This window comes from Mustelus asterias, unplaced genomic scaffold (genome assembly GCF_964213995.1).
Source record: "Mustelus asterias unplaced genomic scaffold, sMusAst1.hap1.1 HAP1_SCAFFOLD_1322, whole genome shotgun sequence".
In the NCBI taxonomy this organism is placed as follows: Eukaryota; Metazoa; Chordata; class Chondrichthyes; order Carcharhiniformes; family Triakidae; genus Mustelus; species Mustelus asterias.
In genome coordinates, this window is record NW_027591267.1 from 78,821 (window position 1) to 98,115 (window position 19,295).

The 19,295-nt window shown below is 41.6% G+C and overlaps 1 protein-coding gene across 1 annotated transcript in view; it reads right to left on the reverse strand.

The window, feature by feature from the left end:
- The window catches only part of LOC144488136 (shootin-1-like), a 47,317-nt gene extending 28,830 nt beyond the window's left edge, over positions 1 to 18,487 (reverse strand). The window contains exons 1-2 of the mRNA XM_078206162.1: positions 18,387 to 18,487; positions 8,512 to 8,593 (exon numbers count right to left, since the gene is read on the reverse strand). The gene's annotated coding sequence lies outside the window, so the exon portion shown is untranslated. The remainder of the gene's footprint in view (positions 1 to 8,511; positions 8,594 to 18,386) is intronic.
- Positions 18,488 to 19,295: the final 808 nt, after the last annotated feature.

The following is a 19,295-nucleotide window of genomic DNA, read 5'->3' on the forward strand; positions in this document are numbered from 1 at the left end:
AATTCATACGTTCATATGTTTTGTTCAAACCTTTTATCTTTGCTTGTCCTTTTCCTTTTTTATTCCTTGTCTGTCATTTTTCTTTCTTTATATTGACTTCAATTTTACTCTTTTTACATTGCATCTGATATAAAGTTTAAAATCATTTCTTCATTTTTATCTTCTGTCATCGAACTTGGAGACTTTTTTTTTTAAATCACTGCTTGGAAAACAGTTTTAAAGACTAACTTGAGTGACAACTCAGAATCCATAACCAAGCACATCACAATTTCAACCAGCGCAGTCTTCGACATGAAAATTGTTTCAAAAGTGGGATAACTTGCCTCACGGTGTTCTTAGAATCAAACTGCAGCCAAGAGTTAAATAATCTGCAGTACATGTTGGTGCAAAGAAAAAAATCAATACTTTGAGACAAGTCTATTCAACCATAGAACCATAGAAACCATAGAAAATTACAGCTCAGAAACAGGCCTTTTGGCCCTTCTTGTCTGTGCCGAACCATTTTATGCCTAGTCCCACTGACCTGCACTTGGACCATATCCCTCCACACCCCTCTCATCCATGAACCCATCCAAGTTTTTCTTAAATGTTAAAAATGACCCCGCATTTACCACCTTATCCGGCAGCTCATTCCACACTCCCACCACTCTCTGCGTGAAGAAGCCCCCCCTAATATTCCCTTTAAACTTTTCTCCTTTCACCCTTAACCCATGCCCTCTGGTTTTTTTCTCCCCTAGCCTCAGCGGAAAAAGCCTGCTTGCATTCACTCTATCTATACCCATCAAAATCTTATACACCTCCATCAAATCTCCCCTCAATCTTCTACGCTCCAGGGAATAAAGTCCCAACCTATTCAATCTCTCTCTGTAACTCAGCTTCTCAAGTCCCGGCAACATCCTTGTGAACCTTCTCTGCTCTCTTTCAATCTTATTTACATCCTTCCTGTAACTAGGTGACCAAAACTGTACACAATACTCCAAATTCGGCCTCACCAATGCCTTATATAACCTTACCATAACACTCAACGTTTGTATAACTTGTGCCAACAGCAGTTCCATAAAAGGCAAACATTAGAATGGGTATCAAAGCTTTACATAAAGCAGCCAGATTGTTTCAATAATAGGAGATTACGACCACGATTCTCCCAAAAGTGCTGAATTGGTGGGAATACTGTTATAGATCCCGACTGTTTTGTCAGTTCAATTTCTCACCCGAATCGCCCCACTCTGTGCACTGCAGAGGTCCCAATCGGGAATCTCATTAAAAAGCCAGGGGGGGGCCAGAGTATTCACGCCAACAGATTGCATGATGGTTAGCTCAGTTGGCTAGACGGTTAGTGTGAGATTCAGAAGGGTGCAAAGTGTGAACCCCACTCTAGCTAATGTAGTTTTGGGGTCTGCCTCCTCATGCTGACCTGAAGTACAACCATGGCATAAGTGGTGGTTTGGCAACCTGCAAATAATTAAAGATGCTACCTGAAGATAGAGAATACTGATACATTATGGAGGGAGCTATTCATCTGACCACCATTTTGATGTTTCTGTGCTTAATGGGCTTGACACAAACAGCAATAGTCAATTTTCTTCTCTTCGATGTCACGCACCGATCACATGACATGACATGACTTGGTAAAATAATAATGTGGGCTTTATTGGAAGATAAGACTATATACAACTGGGATACCATGGATAATGCATTTGATATACACTGCTGTTGCTTATAGACTGAAATCAAGTCATGGGACTAAAGTAAAGTCATGGGGCTAAAGTAAACGTTGGCCCTTTGGAGGACAATACTGGTGAGGTTGTAATGGGGAACACAGATGGCAGAGGCATTAAACCAATATTTTGCCTCTGTCTTCATGGTAGAGAATAATGATGAGTTTCCACAAACTGTCGGTCATGCAGAGGAACTTGGTGCAATAACCATCACCAGGTAGAAGGTATTGAATAAACTAATGGGATTAAAGGCAGATAAAAGATGGCCTGCACCCTAGGGTATTAAAGGAGATAGCAGGAGAGATAATGGATGCATTGGTTGTGATTTTTCAAAATTCCTTGGATTCTGGTAAGGTCCCAATGGATCAGAAACACGCTAATGTGATGCACTTATTCAAAAAGGGAGCGAGGCAAAAAGTAGGAAACTTGGTAGGTTAGTTTGACCTCTGTAGTGAGGAAGTTGCTGGAATCAAACAATAAGATGATGATGAAAGGGCATTTGGAAAGGTGAAGCTCAATCCACCATTGTCAGCATGGTTTTATGAAGGGTAAGTCATTGAGTTCTTTGAGGACATAACCAGCAAGGTAGATAATGGGGAAACTGTGGATGTGGTATATCTGGTTCCAGAAGGCGTTTGACAAGGTGCAGCATAAAAGACTGATCCAGAAGGTGAGATCGCAGGGGATTGGGGTAGAATACTAGATTGGATTGAGGACTGGCTGACTGACAGAAAGCAGAGGATCAGGATAAATGGGTCCTTCTTTTGCTGGTGAAATGTAGCTGGCAGGGTGCTGCAAGGGTCAGTCCTCGGACCTCAACTGTTTATAATTTATATAAATTATCTGCAAGCAGGGACAGAGTGTAACATAGCAAAATTTGAGGATAATACTAAAATAGGTGGGAAAGCAGGCAGCGAAGAGGATATAAAGATTTACAGACGGATATGGACAGGCTAGGAGAATAGGGCAAAATTTGGCAGATGGAGTTTAATGTGGATAAGTTTGAGGTTGGCAATTTTGGCAGAAAAAATAGAAAGGCAAATTATTACCTAAATGGAAAGCAGATTCAAAATGTATCCGGGCAGAGGGATCTGAGAGTCTATGTTCATGAATCGCAGAAAGTTGGTATGCAGGTGCAGCATGTATTTAAAAAGGCAAATGGGATGTTGAAGTATAAAAGTAGAGAAGTGTTGTTGCAATTGTATCGGGTGCTGACGCGATCACATCTGGAATATTGTGTCCAGTTCTGGTCTCCTTATTTGAGGAAGGATGTGGTGGCATTGGAGGCAGTTCAGAGGAGGTTCTCCAGATTGATTCCGAAGATGAAAAGGTTGACGTATGAGGAGAAATTAAACAGTTTGGGCTTGTACTCGTGAGTTTAGAAGGATGAGAAAGGATCTGATCGAAGATGATGAAATTTTAAAAAGAATTAATAAAGTAATTGTATACCAAATGTTTCCTCTTATGGGGCAATCTAAAACAAGAGGTCACAGATATAGGTTGAGAGGTGGTAGTTTTAAACTGAGATGAGGAGGAACTGCATCTCGCAGAGGGTGGTGCATTTGTGGAACGCGCTGCCCTATAACGCGGTTGAGTTGCAATCGTTGAATGGTTTCAAGGAGATAGATATATTTCTAATTTTAAAAAGGGATAAGGGGATATGGGGAATTGGTGGAGAGGTGGATTTGAGAGATCAGCCATGATCTGATTGAATGACGGAGCTGGCTCAAAGGGCTGAATTTGCCTACTCCTGCTCCTAATTTTTATGTTCCTATGTTCCTAATACGTCACATCCTGTCGAGGTGGTAGCGATTGACAGCAATTTAAGATGTCCTCCATTGCTAACTGAAGGTTTACCTTTAAAGAAACAAACTCTTTACGTTACTGCAAAACAAAATAATAGCATCTGAATAAACCATTTTGCAAAACAATAAATATACAATTGTCTGAAACATAGCGGCTGTTGTCTTATCCATCCAGTCTTAGTATCACAAAATGGTAGGATGTTATTCAAATGATTTTTTTTGCACAAGTAAAATCAAACTACCACGCATTTTGTAAACATGTCTGGGCAACAACTAAGGGAAAAGAAAGAATAGGGAACAAGGTGTTCTTTGCAATTGATTCAATTAGTAGTCAGAGTGCTGTGAGCCAGTAGGCAGTTTAAGCACAGATGAGGTGTTGAAGAAGTAGCAGCAAGAAAGAGAGAGAGGCAGCCATCTTCAGGAAACAGCTCAGTTGGGGATGAAGTACTAAAGGCTAGTCAGTTTGTGCTAAAGGCAAGTCAGTTTATGCAAAAGTTCTTCTTGAAACTAAGACCATTCCCAAGTCCTGGTCACCTACAGCATGGTAACCACCAACTAGATTTGACAAATAGGTTTATGGTTGTTTAGGAAATGGGGGTCTCAGCACAGTTTGTGTACAGGGGAAAACAGATATTTTTGGATTATCATCCTTTGTATTAATGATTACTTTTAATTTGCCAAAGTATAATTTTTTCTTTGCAGTGTTTTACTATCTTTCTTCTACTTTAATACTTTTATTTGTTTGTTTAAAGAAAGACAGGTCTGAGCTCTTTATATTTCCACAAACATTTCTCATTAATATCCAAAAAAAACAATAGACCATACAAAATCAGTGTTTCAGGTTGAAACATTCTTGAATATAACATCAGCAGGGATTTGTAACATATATGAATTGTTTCATGTGATTGAGGGAGAATGGGAAATTGGGAAAAGTAATCCCGTTACAATTAAGAAATCATCTCTATTGATGCTGAAGAGGTTAGTTGTGAGTATGGTCAAGGGTGCGTGAGTACCTCGAGAGGCAATAATGCTTTTTTTTTTCCGGTTGTTAGGCATGAAAGTTTGACATGCCTCACATTTCTTCACAACTTTTTTGACATTTTGGTGGATTCCTGGCCAATTCTTTGGTTTGATCAATTTCCACATGTGCCTGGTGCAATTGTTGGAGCAGATCAGGTCTGTGATAACAACTTTGCTTTTCCTTAAAGATGACTCCTTAAGATATTCTGAGTTCAACTTTGTAGAGTCACAATGGTCTTACAGCCTCTGAAATGTCCGGGATTCTGACCATCTGCCAATCATTGTCTTACGGAGTCACTGATGTTTCCCACTGCAGTGCTTGGTACTTGGATGGCCAAAGCGCATCAGGTCAGTGTGCAGAACAGCGTCCACTACTTGCAAATCTAGGGAGATGTCTGCAGTTTTTGATGGGTTAAGATACTAGATGTGATCATGGAATTACTCAGCTTCTGGCACACATCACAATCATAGCCTTACATTTTGACCAGTAGGCACTGTAATCTTGGTGGTGTACAGGTTAGGAGTTCGCATCAGATCATTTCAAACAACTTATGGTCGGTTTCTACAAACATCACGCTTCCAAATAAGTAAGTGTGTAACTGCTGGATGCTGAATACCAGTGCCAAGGTTTTGCGCTCTTTATTTGAATAATTAGCCTGAGCAGTGGACAAACCCCTGGAGGCAAAATCAATAGGCTTCCCTTCACGTAGAAGGAATGCTTTTTTTGATGTAGAACCACAAGTGTCATCGCCTCATTCCAATTGTAAAACTGAAGAGTTGATGTTCCTTTAAAATGACCTTTTAAGATCATTTTGTGAGGGCATCATTTTTAAGTCACATTTGAGCCCCTGGGGTCCAAGCAAATGCATATAGAACCATCTTTCTTGATGAAGCTTATGATGGAGCTACATCAGCCTGCTGAAACTCTTGGGTTATGCCATCTCTCTCCATTCTATCCAGTTCAGCTTTCATCTTGTTCTGGATGGGAATGCTACACTTGTTGGCAGATTGATGGATAGAGGAGTAGGTAGATGCAATATTGCATCACCCTTGAAACTTCCAATCCTGTCAAACGTGTCTGAGTATAGGAGTGTTAGGTGAGCCACTGGATGTCCTGTCACCTTCAACATGGAGTTGTCAACGCTGTGATTGGTGATCAGAGTTAGACCACTGCATACCAGTAGGCCTGACAGCACTGGATCTGAGGTTTCCACATATGAACATCTCTGGTGACGCGAGTGCGTTTTTGTTACAATACTGGAGTATAATGGATCCCAGCAATGGATTCACCAAGCCATGGTACTGAGCGAGTTTGGCAATGGTTGGTTAAAGCATTATTTGCCACATCTCTGGATACTTACATTTACACACACAAAGTGGAAAGATGTTTGCACCTGTATCCAGTTTTGCAAATAGATTATGCTGACCTTCATCTGTGGGCACACAATCTGGATGGTGGAAAAGGCTTGGTACCAGTGTGCCAATACATCCTTTGGTGGCTACCATGCTGAATGTCAGCTCACTTTGGATTGATGTTTTGGTCATCCTCATTATCTAATGTGTAGTTTTGTAGATCTTGGGGGGATTTTTCCCATCTCACCCACCACGGGAATTGTAGCAGGCGGGGAGCGGACCACGCAAAGGTCCACTGATCTCAGGCAGGATTCTCTGGTTTTGGGGCGAGCGCGGCTGGACAATCCCACCCCTTGTCTTGGCAATGTTTGGTACGTGTTCTTGGTTGGTCAGAATGCTGGACCTATCTGGCCTCTGTATCTGGCTTTTCATGACACTGAACCACTTGTTTTGCCGCTGATTTCTGCACTGGCACTTCCATTGTCCTCTATTTCCACACACTTTGCATATATTGTTAAAAGCTGGACAACATCTGGGTGCATATATGAGGACACACCACCGTCATTGCTAACTAGGTTTCCCTGTATTGACTATTCTGACTAAGGTAGACAAATTACACACAGCTGATGGACTCTGTCTACCCAATAATATGGCTTTGTACTTGTGTCTGCTTTGTCATACCACTTCCACAATGTAACCTTTAAGTTGGTCCAAGATAGTTTTTGTAATGCTTCCACTGGGATAGATGTTATCACAAGCTCAGTAATTCTGTCATCTGCCTCTGCCACCCTTGTCTCTGCATCTAATTGTGAAGTGATCAATGTTCTCTGTTGGTTACTCCCTAAAGGACATGAATTCCAAGCAGTGCATTCTGAAGTTGAGCTTCACTCAGTAGATCTTAGTGTGTTGGCCATATTTTATTTGAATTTTAAAGATAATCGCCATAGAAACTTGATGTAGTCAATGGAAGCCTTCATTGCCTGCAGCAATTTTAAATTTAACAGCTTTATCTGGTTTTGAGATATTGAGGTCCAAAAGATATAGCTCAACATGTTGTCAGAACAAAGTAAACTTGGATAGGAGGTCCACTGCTTTCTAATCGAGTGCTGGAAATTTTGTGGTCATCTCTTAGCTTTTTGCAGGATTTTTAATGCTATCTGAAACTGCTGACAGCTATTCAGGCTGTCTAAAGTTCTTCTGAAGTTAGTTCAGCTCTGAGTTGCAGTATCTTTAGCTGGTATTACACTACTGCTTGACCACAGTGGTGGGGCTATTGAGTTCTTTGATTTTTTTCTGGGATTGCTGAATCTCTGCCAACAAGACAGCGATTTTAGGCATGAATAGGAACTGCAGACTTCAAAAGTAACATAATGCATTGAAAAAAGTTCCTTTTTTTTCAAAAGCAGGCATCTTCTGGCTGTTAAAAGCTATTACTGAATGGATGTTTTCTTCTCAGCCCAGTCTACAGTATTTTAACTTCCCCAGTCCTCCTGTAGGAATGGTAAACAGCACTAATGGCATTTTTCCTATCTGTGAGTTCTGTTCGAACTTAGACTTTCCAAAGTCAGCTATTGAATTTCTGTGCCTGTTTAAGCTTTGCGGCAGATAGGCTTATGCTGATTTAAGTGCTCCCAGGTTCAAACAATCTTACCAGGATCTGATGCCTGCTGACTGCGAAGTTGAACAATGTTGAATGAAGGCAAGATTCCTCCAGAGCTACAGAATCACTTACACACAATGAGGCTTGGTGTTTATAAACATCAAACCACATGACCACCATGTTATCTTCTTCTCTTCAACATAAATATCCCAATCACATGATACAGATTGATAAAACAATAACGTGAGTTCTTCATTTGAAGATAGGATTATATATACATCTGATCACTATTGTCGCTGCTTGTAAGCTGAACACGTCATGAGGCTAATCCAACATATCCTGTTGAAATGTTGATAATTGACAGCAGTTTAAAATGTGTTTCCTTAAAGTTACATAGACATTATATGGGCGGCACAGTGGTTAGCACTGCTGCCTCATGGCGTCAGGGATCTGGGTTTGATTCTTGGCTTGGGTCACTGTCTGTGCGGAGTCTGCACGTTCTCCCCGTGTCTGTGTGGGTTTCCTCTTCTTCTTCCCACAGTTTAAAAAGGCGTGCTGATTAGGTAATTGGCCATGCTAAATTCTTCCTCAGTGTACCCGAACAAGCACCTGAGTGTCGCGACTAATGGATTTTCACAGTAACTTCATTGCACTGTTAACATAAGCCTACTTGTGATACAAATAAATAAACTTTAAATCTTATATCACGACAAATGTAACTTATGTAACTGATTGAGAATTAGATCAACAGTGCAAGATTAATAATTAGGAAAAGGCATAGCATGTTTACTCATTGATAATCCACAGTTGCAAATTACAATATAATTCTGTATAAACAGACTGAAGTAAAATTATTGATTTTTATCTGGAGTCACTGTTACTAAGACTCTAATACTTTACAGGAATATTTAGTAAATCTAGCGGCTTTTTTTTACTAAAAACCAGTAATTATTGTATGTGATTTAACAATCATTGTTCTAATTCGATGGGTTTATCAGAGAAAAGATGCAAAAACCTTTATTGTACTTGGCTAGAATTCGATTTTGCTTATCAACCTCAGCAGCCAGGTGAATATTTCTCTGTTCTTCTTTCTGGAGCTAGAAATAATAACAGAAAGGAATATTCCATTACATTAAATACAAGCACTACTTGTGCAACAAGATTTACCGAAATCTACTTAAAATATATTTGGAAATTTTATTAAAATGTTAATCAGACTTTTTCAGTGATGATTCAAGGGACTGGATTATCTGCTTGACATCTTCAGTAGATATTTAGGAACATTGCAATAGGTCATTCAGTCCTTGTTATTTAATCAGATCTTTTCTTGAACTGCACTGATCTGTCCCCCTCCAATGCCTCTCCACCAATATCTAGCTGGGTGGGACTGCTCTCACCTGCCTCCCTTCTTATTGATCCGCTCAATGGCTTCTCATTCCACTCCTGCAACATTGCCTCCTGTGTTACCCAAGCATCCATCCTTGGGTCCTCATCAATATCATACAAAAATGCAGCGTTAGTTTTGCTAATAACACCCAGCTCTACCCCACCATCGCCCATCTTGATTTCTCCACAAGCAGAGGCTCGGAATACTGCGGCGAGTAACTCACCTCCTGACTCCCCAAAGCCTATCCACCATCTACAAGGCACAAGTCAGGAGTGTGATGGAATATTCCCCACTTGCCTGGAGGGGTGCAGCTCCAACAACACTCAAGAAGTTTGACACCATCCAGGAAAAAGCAGCACACTTGATTGGCACCACATCCACAAACATCCACTCCCTCCACCACCAAATTTCAGTAGCAACAGTGTGTACTATTGTACTATCTACAAGATACACTGCAGCAATTCACCAAAAATCCTTGGACAACACCATCCAAACTCATGACTACTTCCATCTCAAAGGACAAGGGCAGCAGATACATGGGAACACCATCAGCTGCAATTTCCCCTCCAAGCCACTCAACATCCTGACTTGGAAACATATCGCCGTTCCTTCACAGTCACTCGGTCAAAATCCTGGAATTCCCTCCCTAACAGCATTGTGGATCAGCCCCACAGAACATGGACTGCAGAGATTCAAGAAGGCAGCTCACTACCACCTTCTCAAGGGCAACTAGGGATGGGCAATAAATGCTGGCCAGCCAGTGACGCCCATGTCTAGATTCGATAATTCCAACATACTGCTGTCTGGCCTCCCACATTCTACACTCTGTAAACCTGAGATCATCCAAAACTCTGCTGCCTCTGTCTTAACTCATACCAAGTCCAATTCACCTCTCAACCTTGTCTTCACTAACCTAAATAGGTCCCGATCAAGTGAGATCTTGATTGAATCTGCTTCTTGTTCTCAAATCCTGCCAGGGCCTCACTCCAGTCTCCCTACTTCTGTATCCTCTTCAAGTTTCACAAGCCTTAAAGATATCTGAGTTAATTTACTTCTGGCATCTTGAGTATCCCCAATTTTAACCATTCCACCATTGATGGTTGTGCCTTCAGTTGATCTTGGAATTTCTTCCCCAACTCCCCCCACCAATGTCTCTACTCCTCTACCTATTTACTTTCCGCTTTTAAGGCACTTCCTGAGGTCTAACTCTATGATCAAGCATTTGGTCATCTGACCTAGTATCTCCTTAGGTGATTCAAAGCCATATTTTGCTTTACAATGCCCCTGTGAAATGTCTTGGAATGTTTTGTTACATTAAAGGTGCTCTACAAACGCAAGTTTTTGTTTTGCTAGACCTTTATTATTCGTACATGGGATGTGGGCATTGCTGGCCAGGCCAGCATTTATAAAGCATCCCTAACTGGCTTTGAGAAGTTGGTGGAGAACTGCCTTCTTAAACAGTTGCAGTCCATGTAGTGTAGATACACCACAGTGCTGTTAGGAAGAGCGTTCCAGGATTTTGACACAGAGACAGTGAAGGAACGGTAATATAGCTCCAAGTCTGGATGACGTGTGACTTGGAGGGGAACTTACAGCTGGTGACGTCTTCATGCGTCTGCTGCCCTTGTTCTTTGAGGTAGTAGAGGTCGTGGGTTTGGAAGGCGTTGTCAAAGGAGCCTTGGATTGCTGAGTGCATCTTGTAGATGGTACACACAGCCGTCACCGGTGGTGGAGGGAGTGAATGTTGAAAGTGGTGGAAGGAGTGCCAATGAGACAGGCTCTTTATCCTGGATGGCATGTTCAGCTTCCAGCGGTGTTAGTGCGGCCCTCATCCAGGCAAGTACAGCATATTCCACCACACTCCTGATTTGTGCCTTGTAGATGGTTGACCAGGCTTTGGGGAGGCAGGGGGTGAGATGCTCTCAATAGAGACCCCAGCCTCTAACTTGTTTTTGTAGCCACAGTATTTGTACGGCTGGTCCAGTTCAGTTTCTGGTCAATGGTAACCCCCAGGATATTGATAATGGGAGATTCAGTGATGATAATGCAATTGAATGCCAAGGGGGGATGGTTAGATTTTCTCTTGTTAGAGCTGGTCATTTCCTGGCACTTCTGTGGTGCAAATGTTACATGAACTCAATTTACAAAACTTACTCCATTTTCCACCTTAAAGCTCAACTAACAAAAATCCCATCTTGAAAATTCCAATGGATTCCACATTGCACCATTTGGGGAAGTGAATTCCATATTCCCAATACTCTATAAAAAGTGTGCTTCCTGATTGCTCACTTAAATAGTCCGGGTTTAACTTTAATCTTGTGTTTCCTTGTTCTGTGTTTCCCCAACAAAAGAAATAGATTCTATTTATCTACTCAATTAATCTCTTAATTAATTTAAGCTCCTTAAGGAAATGCAGGCCAAGTTTATGGAAACAGTTTTCAGAATTTAACCCATTAAGTCCCAGTATCACTCTAGTGCATCTATGTTGCATCCTCTCCAAGGTCAATGTGTCCTTCCTGAGGGTGACATAATGGCAATGCTCTGGACAAGGAGTCCAGAGCCTGCACTAATGTTCTAGAAGTATGGTTTCGAATCCCACCTAAGCAGTTGGAGAAATTCAAATTTTCATTAACAATGATTAGGAAACTACTGGATTGTCATCAAAAAAGTCTGGTTCATTAATGTCCTGTAGGGAAGGAAATCTTGTTGTCCTTATCTGGTCTGGCCTACGTACAGTAAGAAGTCTCACAACACCAGGTTAAAGTCCAACAGGTTTATTTGGTAGCACAAGCCACTAGCTTTCGGAGCGCTGCTCCTTCATCAGGTGAGTGGGATTTCAGTTCACAAACAGGTCATATAAAGACACAAACTCAATTTATAAAATAATGGTTGGAATGTGAGTCTTTACAGGTAATCAAGTCTTAAAGGTACAATGTGAGTGGAGAGAGGGTTAAGCACAGGTTAAAGAGATGTGTATTGTCTCCAGCCAGGACAGTTAGTGAGATTTTGCAAGCCCAGGCAAGTCGTGGGGGTTACAGGTAGTGTGACATGAACCCATGATCCCAGTTGAGGCTGTCCTCATATGTGCGGAACTTGGCTATCAGTCTCTGCTCAGTGACTCTGCGCTGTCGTGTGTCGTGAAGGCCGCCTTGGAGAACGCTTATCCAAAGATCAGAGGCCAAATGCTCATGACCGCTGAAGTGTTCCCCAACAGGAAGAGAACACTCTGGCCTACATAAGCAGAGAGCAGGTATAAATAGATACTTTTCAGGTTGGCAAGATGTAACAAGTGTTGTGTCACAGGGATCAGTGCTAGGTCCTCAACTGTTTACAATTCATATAAATGACTTGGATGAAGGGGTGGATGGCATGGTTACCAAATTTATTAATGACACAAAGATAGGCAGAAAAGGAAGTTTTGAAGAGGACATAAGGAGGCTACAAAGGGATATAGCTAGGTTAAATGAGTGGGCAACGATCTGGCAAATGGAGTATAATGTAGGAAAGTATGAAATTGTCCATTTTGGCAGGAATAATAAAAAAGATTATCTAAACGGTGAAGGATTTCAGAGCATTGAGATGCAGAGGAATCTGGATATCTTTATGCATGAATCGCAGAAGGATGGTATGCAGGTACAGCAAGTAATTAGGAATGCTAATGGAATTGCGAAGGGAATTGAACACAAAAGGATGGAGATTATGCTTCTGACATACAGAGCACTAGTGAGACCACATCTGGAGTACTGCTTACCTTATTAGGCACCTTATTTAAGGGAGGCTGTAAATGCGCTGGAAGCAATTCAGACAAACTTTACCAGATTAATGTCTGGAATGGGAGGATTGTTTTACGAGGAGAGTTTTGTACAGGCTAGGCTTGTAACCACTGGAGTTTAGAAGAGTAAGAGGTGACTTGATTGAAGTATATAAGATTCTGAGGGATCTTGACAGGGTGGATGTGAAGAGGATATTTCTTTTTGTGAGAGAATATAGAACCAGGGGTCACTATTTACAAATAATGTTGCCCATTTAAAACAGAGCTGAGGCAAAATCTTTTTCTCTCAGAGGGTTGTGATTCGTTGGAACTCTCTTCCTGAAACAGCTATGGAAACAGAGTCTTATATTTTTAAGGCAGAGGTGGATAGATTCTTGGCAAGGGGGTGATAAGTTATCGCTGGTAGGCAGGATACAGGTTTGAGGTTACTATCAAATCAGCCATGATCTTATTAAATAGTAGAGCAGGCGCAAGGGGCAGAATGGTTGACTCCTGCTACTTGTACATATATGACACCAGACTCACAGTAATGTGGTTGACTCTTAACTGCCCTCTGAAATGGCTTAGCAAGCCACACAGGTATCTCACCATCACCTGCTCAAGAGCAAATAGGGATGGGAAATAAATGCTGCCTTTGCCAGCAAGGCTCACATCCTAAGAATGAAAATGTGTTGCCTAAAACTAAACACATATTCCTTCTTGTATCTGACCAGGATGTGTTCAACTGAAACATAAATTCATCCTCTATTTTCACCCCCTTCCAGATAAATGAAAGCATTCCATTAGCCTTTTTGATTTATTTGTACCTGTACACTAAAGCGGTTTTTGAACTTGTACACCCTTTGTTCCTCCACAGTTCCAAGTCTGTCACCGTATCACTCCTGATTTCATGATTCCTTACATTAACATTTGTTTCTTTTTAAGCAATATACATTTAACTAATTCCTCCATATATTATAGATTCACAAGCTAACTTTTATTAAATTCTCTGCCAATCTGCTGAAATAATAACCTCTCTTTAGCTTTCAGGTGCTGACCAAAATGTCATTTCATAGACAGTAATTTATTTTTGTTTTGCTCCAAAGTTGCTCACTTGAAGATATCTGAACAGCAGTTCTCAATAGAAACATAGAAACTAAGAAACAGGAGTAGGCCCCCGCCCTTTGAGCCTGCCTCGCCATTCATTTTGATCATGGCTGATCATCGAATTCAATATCCTGATTCCCCCCTTTCCCCCATATCCCTTGATCCCTTTAGCCCCAAGAGCAATATCTAATTTCTTCTTGAAATCAGACAAGGTTTTGGCCTCAATTACGTTCTGTGGTAGTGAATTCCACACATTCACTACCTTCTGGGTGAAGAAATTTCTCCTCACCTCAGTCCTAAAATCCTCAAACTATGGGCCCTAGTTCTGGACTCCCCTACGAGTAGGAACATTCTTTCTGAATCTACCCTGTAGATCTAACCCTAACCCAGTTAGAATTTAATAAGTTTCTATGAGATCCCCTCTCACTCTTCTAAACTCCAGTGAATATAATCCTAGCCGACTTAGTCTTTCCACATATGGCAGACCTGCCATCCCAAGAATCAGCCTGGTAAACCTTCGCTGTACTCCCTTTATAGCAAGGACATCCTTCATCCAGTAAGGGCACCAAGACTGCACACAAGACACAAGGTGTGGCCTCATCAACGCGCTATACAATTGCAGCAAAACCCTATCCTTATATTCAAATCCGCTCGCTATGAAGGCCAACATACCATTTGCCTTCTTCATCACCTGCTGTACCTGCGCACTTATTTTCAGCGACTGTTGCACAAGGATTCCAAGGTCTCCGCCTCTCTCAATTGACAATCTTAATTGATGCTCTTTTTATTGCGGTGTTCTACCCATATTTTTTCAGACCTTTTCCATCCCGTTGTTAACTGTCATCAAAAAGGTGGGTTTATCAGCTGATCAATAACGTCAGTACTCTATCTAGTTCAATTGGTCGTCTTTAAGGAACATTCAATATCCTCTTAGCTCTGTCTCCTGTTCATTTCCTGTTAATCCTGAGATGTCAGTAATGTCAATATGTTCACTAGTGATGTACATCTCAAACTCAATTTAAAGTTATAAAAGGAATTGATGGCAGGATTGCAACACTGGCAGGAGGAAATCACACTACGAAAAAAACTAAAGGTGATGCATTGAAATATAATGAAAGACCTGATGTTCCAGAATCGATGTGGAGAACCTGGGGGAGTTGTTAAACTTCTTACTGTGTTCCAGAATCATTCAGAGACGAAATATTATGAATGATGTGCGGTTACAAGTGGTGTACCTCAGGGATCTGTTTTGGGGCCACTGCTGTTTGTAATATTTATTAATGATCTGGATGAGGGTATAGTTGGGTGGATTAGCAAATTTGCTGATGACACCAAAGTCGGTGGTGTGGTAGACAGTGAGGAAGGGTGTCGTAGTTTGCAGGAAGACTTAGACAGGTTGCAAAGTTGGGCCGAGAGGTGGCGGATGGAGTTTAATGCGGAGAAGTGTGAGGTAATTCACTTTGGTAGGAATAACAGATGTGTTGAGTATAGGGCTAACGGGAGGACTTTGAATAGTGTGGAGGAGCAGAGGGATCTAGGTGTATGTGTGCATAGATCCCTGAAAGTTGGGAATCAAGTAGATAAGGTTGTTAAGAAGGCATATGGTGTCTTGGCGTTTATTGGTAGGGGGATTGAATTTAGGAGTCGTAGCGTTATGTTGCAACTGTACACAACTCTGGTGCGGCCGCACTTGGAGTACTGTGTGCAGTTCTGGTCCCCACATTACAGGAAGGATGTGGAGGCTTTGGAGAGGGTGCAGAGGAGGTTTACCAGGATGTTGCCTGGTATGGAGGGGAGATCCTATGAGGAGAGGCTGAGGGATTTGGGATTGTTTTCGCTGGAAAGGCGGCGGCTAAGAGGGGATCTTATTGAAACATATAAGATGATTAGAGGTTTAGATAGGGTGGATAGTGATAGCCTTTTTCCTCTGATGGAGAAATCCAGCACGAGGGGGCATGGCTTTAAATTGAGGGGGGGTAGTTATAGAACCGATGTCAGGGGTAGGTTCTTTACCCAGAGGGTGGTGAGGGATTGGAATGCCCTGCCAGCATCAGTTGTAAATGCGCCTAGTTTGGGGGCGTTTAAGAGATCCGTAGATAGGTTCATGGACGAAAAGAAATTGGTTTAGGTTGGAGGGTCACAGTTTTTTTTTTAACTGGTCGGTGCAACATCGTGGGCCAAAGGGCCTGTTCTGCGCTGTAATGTTCTATGTTCTATGTTCTATGACATTTAGGGGGTTTTTATACACCTCCATTTGCCATGGATGTAACTGACGACGGGGGCACAAAATCTCACAAACGGCTGGAAATTAGATTTGCGCCGGCGAGATCTCACAATGCGATCGTCCCTGCCCCCCCCTCCAATGACATTATAGGGTTCCAGTCATTGCATGGCAGAAACGCCATTTAAATATATTTTTATGTCATTAGCAAGCTTTCTCGCTGTATCGTGGGGGATTCCTCACGTGCGTGCGGGGATCTTGGTTGTACTTTCCATCCTGTTAGGTCGGGGAGCTTCCAGCGTTTTTTTTTCACTAGGTGTTGGACAATAGAGCGGGAAAAGCCGGCAGTGCAGCTGCATACTGCTTTTCTCGCCTGAGTCAACACTTCGGAAAAAAAACCTCAGAAAATTCCACCCTTGGGCCAGAATTTAACCATCCCGCCGCCACAGGAATCGGAGCAGGCAAGGGGCGGACCATGGAAAGATCCCTTGACCTCGAGTGGGATTTTATGGTTTTGGGACGAGCGAGGCCATAAAATCCTGTTCTTAATCTTTTTCTTACATCAGCAGAATAGATTCTCCTATTAAGATAACCACATCTTAGTCTGAAGACAATTGCGTTTACTTCAATTTCTGCTGTGCTCTTGTTAAATAGGAAAAGTTACACCAATCACTTGCATTTATATAGTACCTATCGCCATATCAGAGCATAAATTCTAATGAAATACTTTTGAAGTTTAGCCACTGTTAGATGTAAGAAAATGCAACAATAGAATCATAGTTTTACAGGTCAGAAAGAGCCCCTTTGGTCCATCATGTCTGCACCAAGCACCTATCTATTCTAATCCCATTTTCCAGAACTTAATCCGTAGCTTTGAATATTGTAGCGTTTCACGTGCTCATTTAAATGCTCCTTAAATGTTGTGAAGGTTCCCGCCTCCACCAGCCTTTCTGGCAATGAGTTCCAGATTCCCACCGCCCTCTGGATGCAAAAGCTTTTCCTCAAATCCCTCAAAATCTCCTTCCTATTATCATAAATCTATGCCCCCTGGTTATTGACCCCTCTGCTAAGGGGAAAAGTTCTTTCCTATCGATGTCCCTCATAATTTTGTACACCACAATCAGATCCCCCCACCTTTCCCTGCCCCAAGGAAAGCAACCCCATCCTAACCTGCCTCTCTTCATAGCTGAAACACTCCAACCCAGGCAACATCCTTTTGTGCAATGTATTTGCAGAGAAACAGAATCGAGATATGTGACCAGGTGAAGACCAGAATTCTCTGGCCATTTCACCCCTGGCAGGATTCTCTGGTCCCACCAGCAGCACAACCCATGCCACAGATTTTCCTGTGGCATGGGGTGGCTTCAGTGGGAATTCCCATTGCCGGCGGTGGGACCAGAACGGCACGCTGTCATCGAGAAAGGTGCTGAGGGAAGGTCACAGAACCTCATCCAATGTATTTTAATTATGTGGGTTCATAAGTTCATAAGATATTGGAGCCGAAGTAGGCCATTCAGCCCATCGAGTCTGCTCTGTCAGTCGATCATGGCTGATATGCTCCTCATCCCCATTTTCCTGCCATCTCTCCATAACACTTCAACCCATTACCAATTAAAAATCTGTCTAACTCTTCCTTAAATTTACTCACTGTCCCAGCATCCACCGCACTTTGGGGTAGCAAATTCCACAGATTCACAACCCTTTGGGAGAAGTAATTTCGCCTGAACTCTGTTTTAAATTTGCTACCCCTTATCCTAAGACTATGACCTCTCGTCCTAGAATGCCCCACAAGAGGAAGCATCTACTCCACGTCTACTTTATCCATACCTTTTATCATCTTGTATACCGCAATTTAATCTCCCCCTCATTCTTCTAATTTCCAAAGAGTATAGGCCTAAACTCTTCAATCTTCCTTCATACGACAAACCCTTCACCTCTGGGATCAATCTATTGAACCTCCTCTGAACTGTCGAAAATGCCACATCATGGGACCAAAACTGTGCACAATACTCCAGGTGCGGCCTCACCAATGCCTTATATAGTTGCAACAATACTTCCTTACCTTTATATTCTATTCCTTTAGCTATAAGTGCCTACATTCTATTAACTTTCTTTATTATCTGCTGTACTGCATGGTTGAAAGATGAACACTCAGAACATCAGGATTCTTCCTCATGGAAAAGTGCTGCAGAATTCTTAACACCTACCCAAGAGGGTAGTACTTCCTGAACACCATACTGAAGCATCAGCTTTGATTATATGCTCAAGTCTTGGGTTAGGCCTTAAACACATTACCTTTCCACTCAGAATTAAGGTTGACACCATTCACCTAATAAAATCCACCAGTAAAATTGAGATCATCATTATTTCACGTATCTTTCATTTCTTGGCAGCAACATTTCTTCTTCTGTACTTGATACTTACTTTATCAGTTACGTCTTTCCATTGGTCTGTCAGGTTCTCCAAATGAAAAGATAGCTGCTTCTTCTCTTCCAGTGTTGATGTCAATTTTTCTCGAAGCTCTATGTTTTAGAAACATTTTAAGTTACATGAATGGCAGCTTTTCTTTCCTTTTTATATTTTTTATTGAACCTTTGCAATTGTCAGAATGAGGGATCTCAGTGCAGAGGAATGGAACAATGTTGATATTGCACTTTTAACGGTTGGGTGTGTGTGGGTTAGACTCAAAATAAAATTCTACATGCTCCAAGGAGGGGCTTTAACCCAAACAAAGAGTACAACTCGCTTTACCATGGTAAACGTAGGCACTTTTGTACCAGGTTTTTTTTTTACAAATAAAAAGCATTGTACATTACATAGACCAGCTTGATGTCAGCAGCTCTTCTGCAATGTGGAACTGGGACAGCTAAATTACACCAACTGTTCTATATTGTATTTTGGATACAGAAAATGGGCCTTTGTCCTTTTGTGCGGCAGCATCCAAATTGATTCAATTTTGTTTCCATCCGGTATATGTTACTAACATTAATGCAAATAACAATGAAGCTTCAATCAATCCTAATGGACTTCCTGGAAATATTTTAAAACCACATTGTCGTTACGGAGCAGCAACTAAGAAGCCAACGGAGTGTGGGATTAAGTCCTTAAGGTGTCACAGACAATCGATCCATATTGGTTTCAGTCTCCATAAATGATTTAGTTTTCATAGCATGCAGTTTATGTTGATAGAAAGATGAAAAGCCAATCTCCATCAAGGCATAATCACATACATATATTAAAAGTTCTCCAAAAATTATTAAAACATGTAATATTTTTTCTTAATTTTAAGGAAGTGGATGGTGGATTTAGGATTTCTCTTTGTAACGGAATATC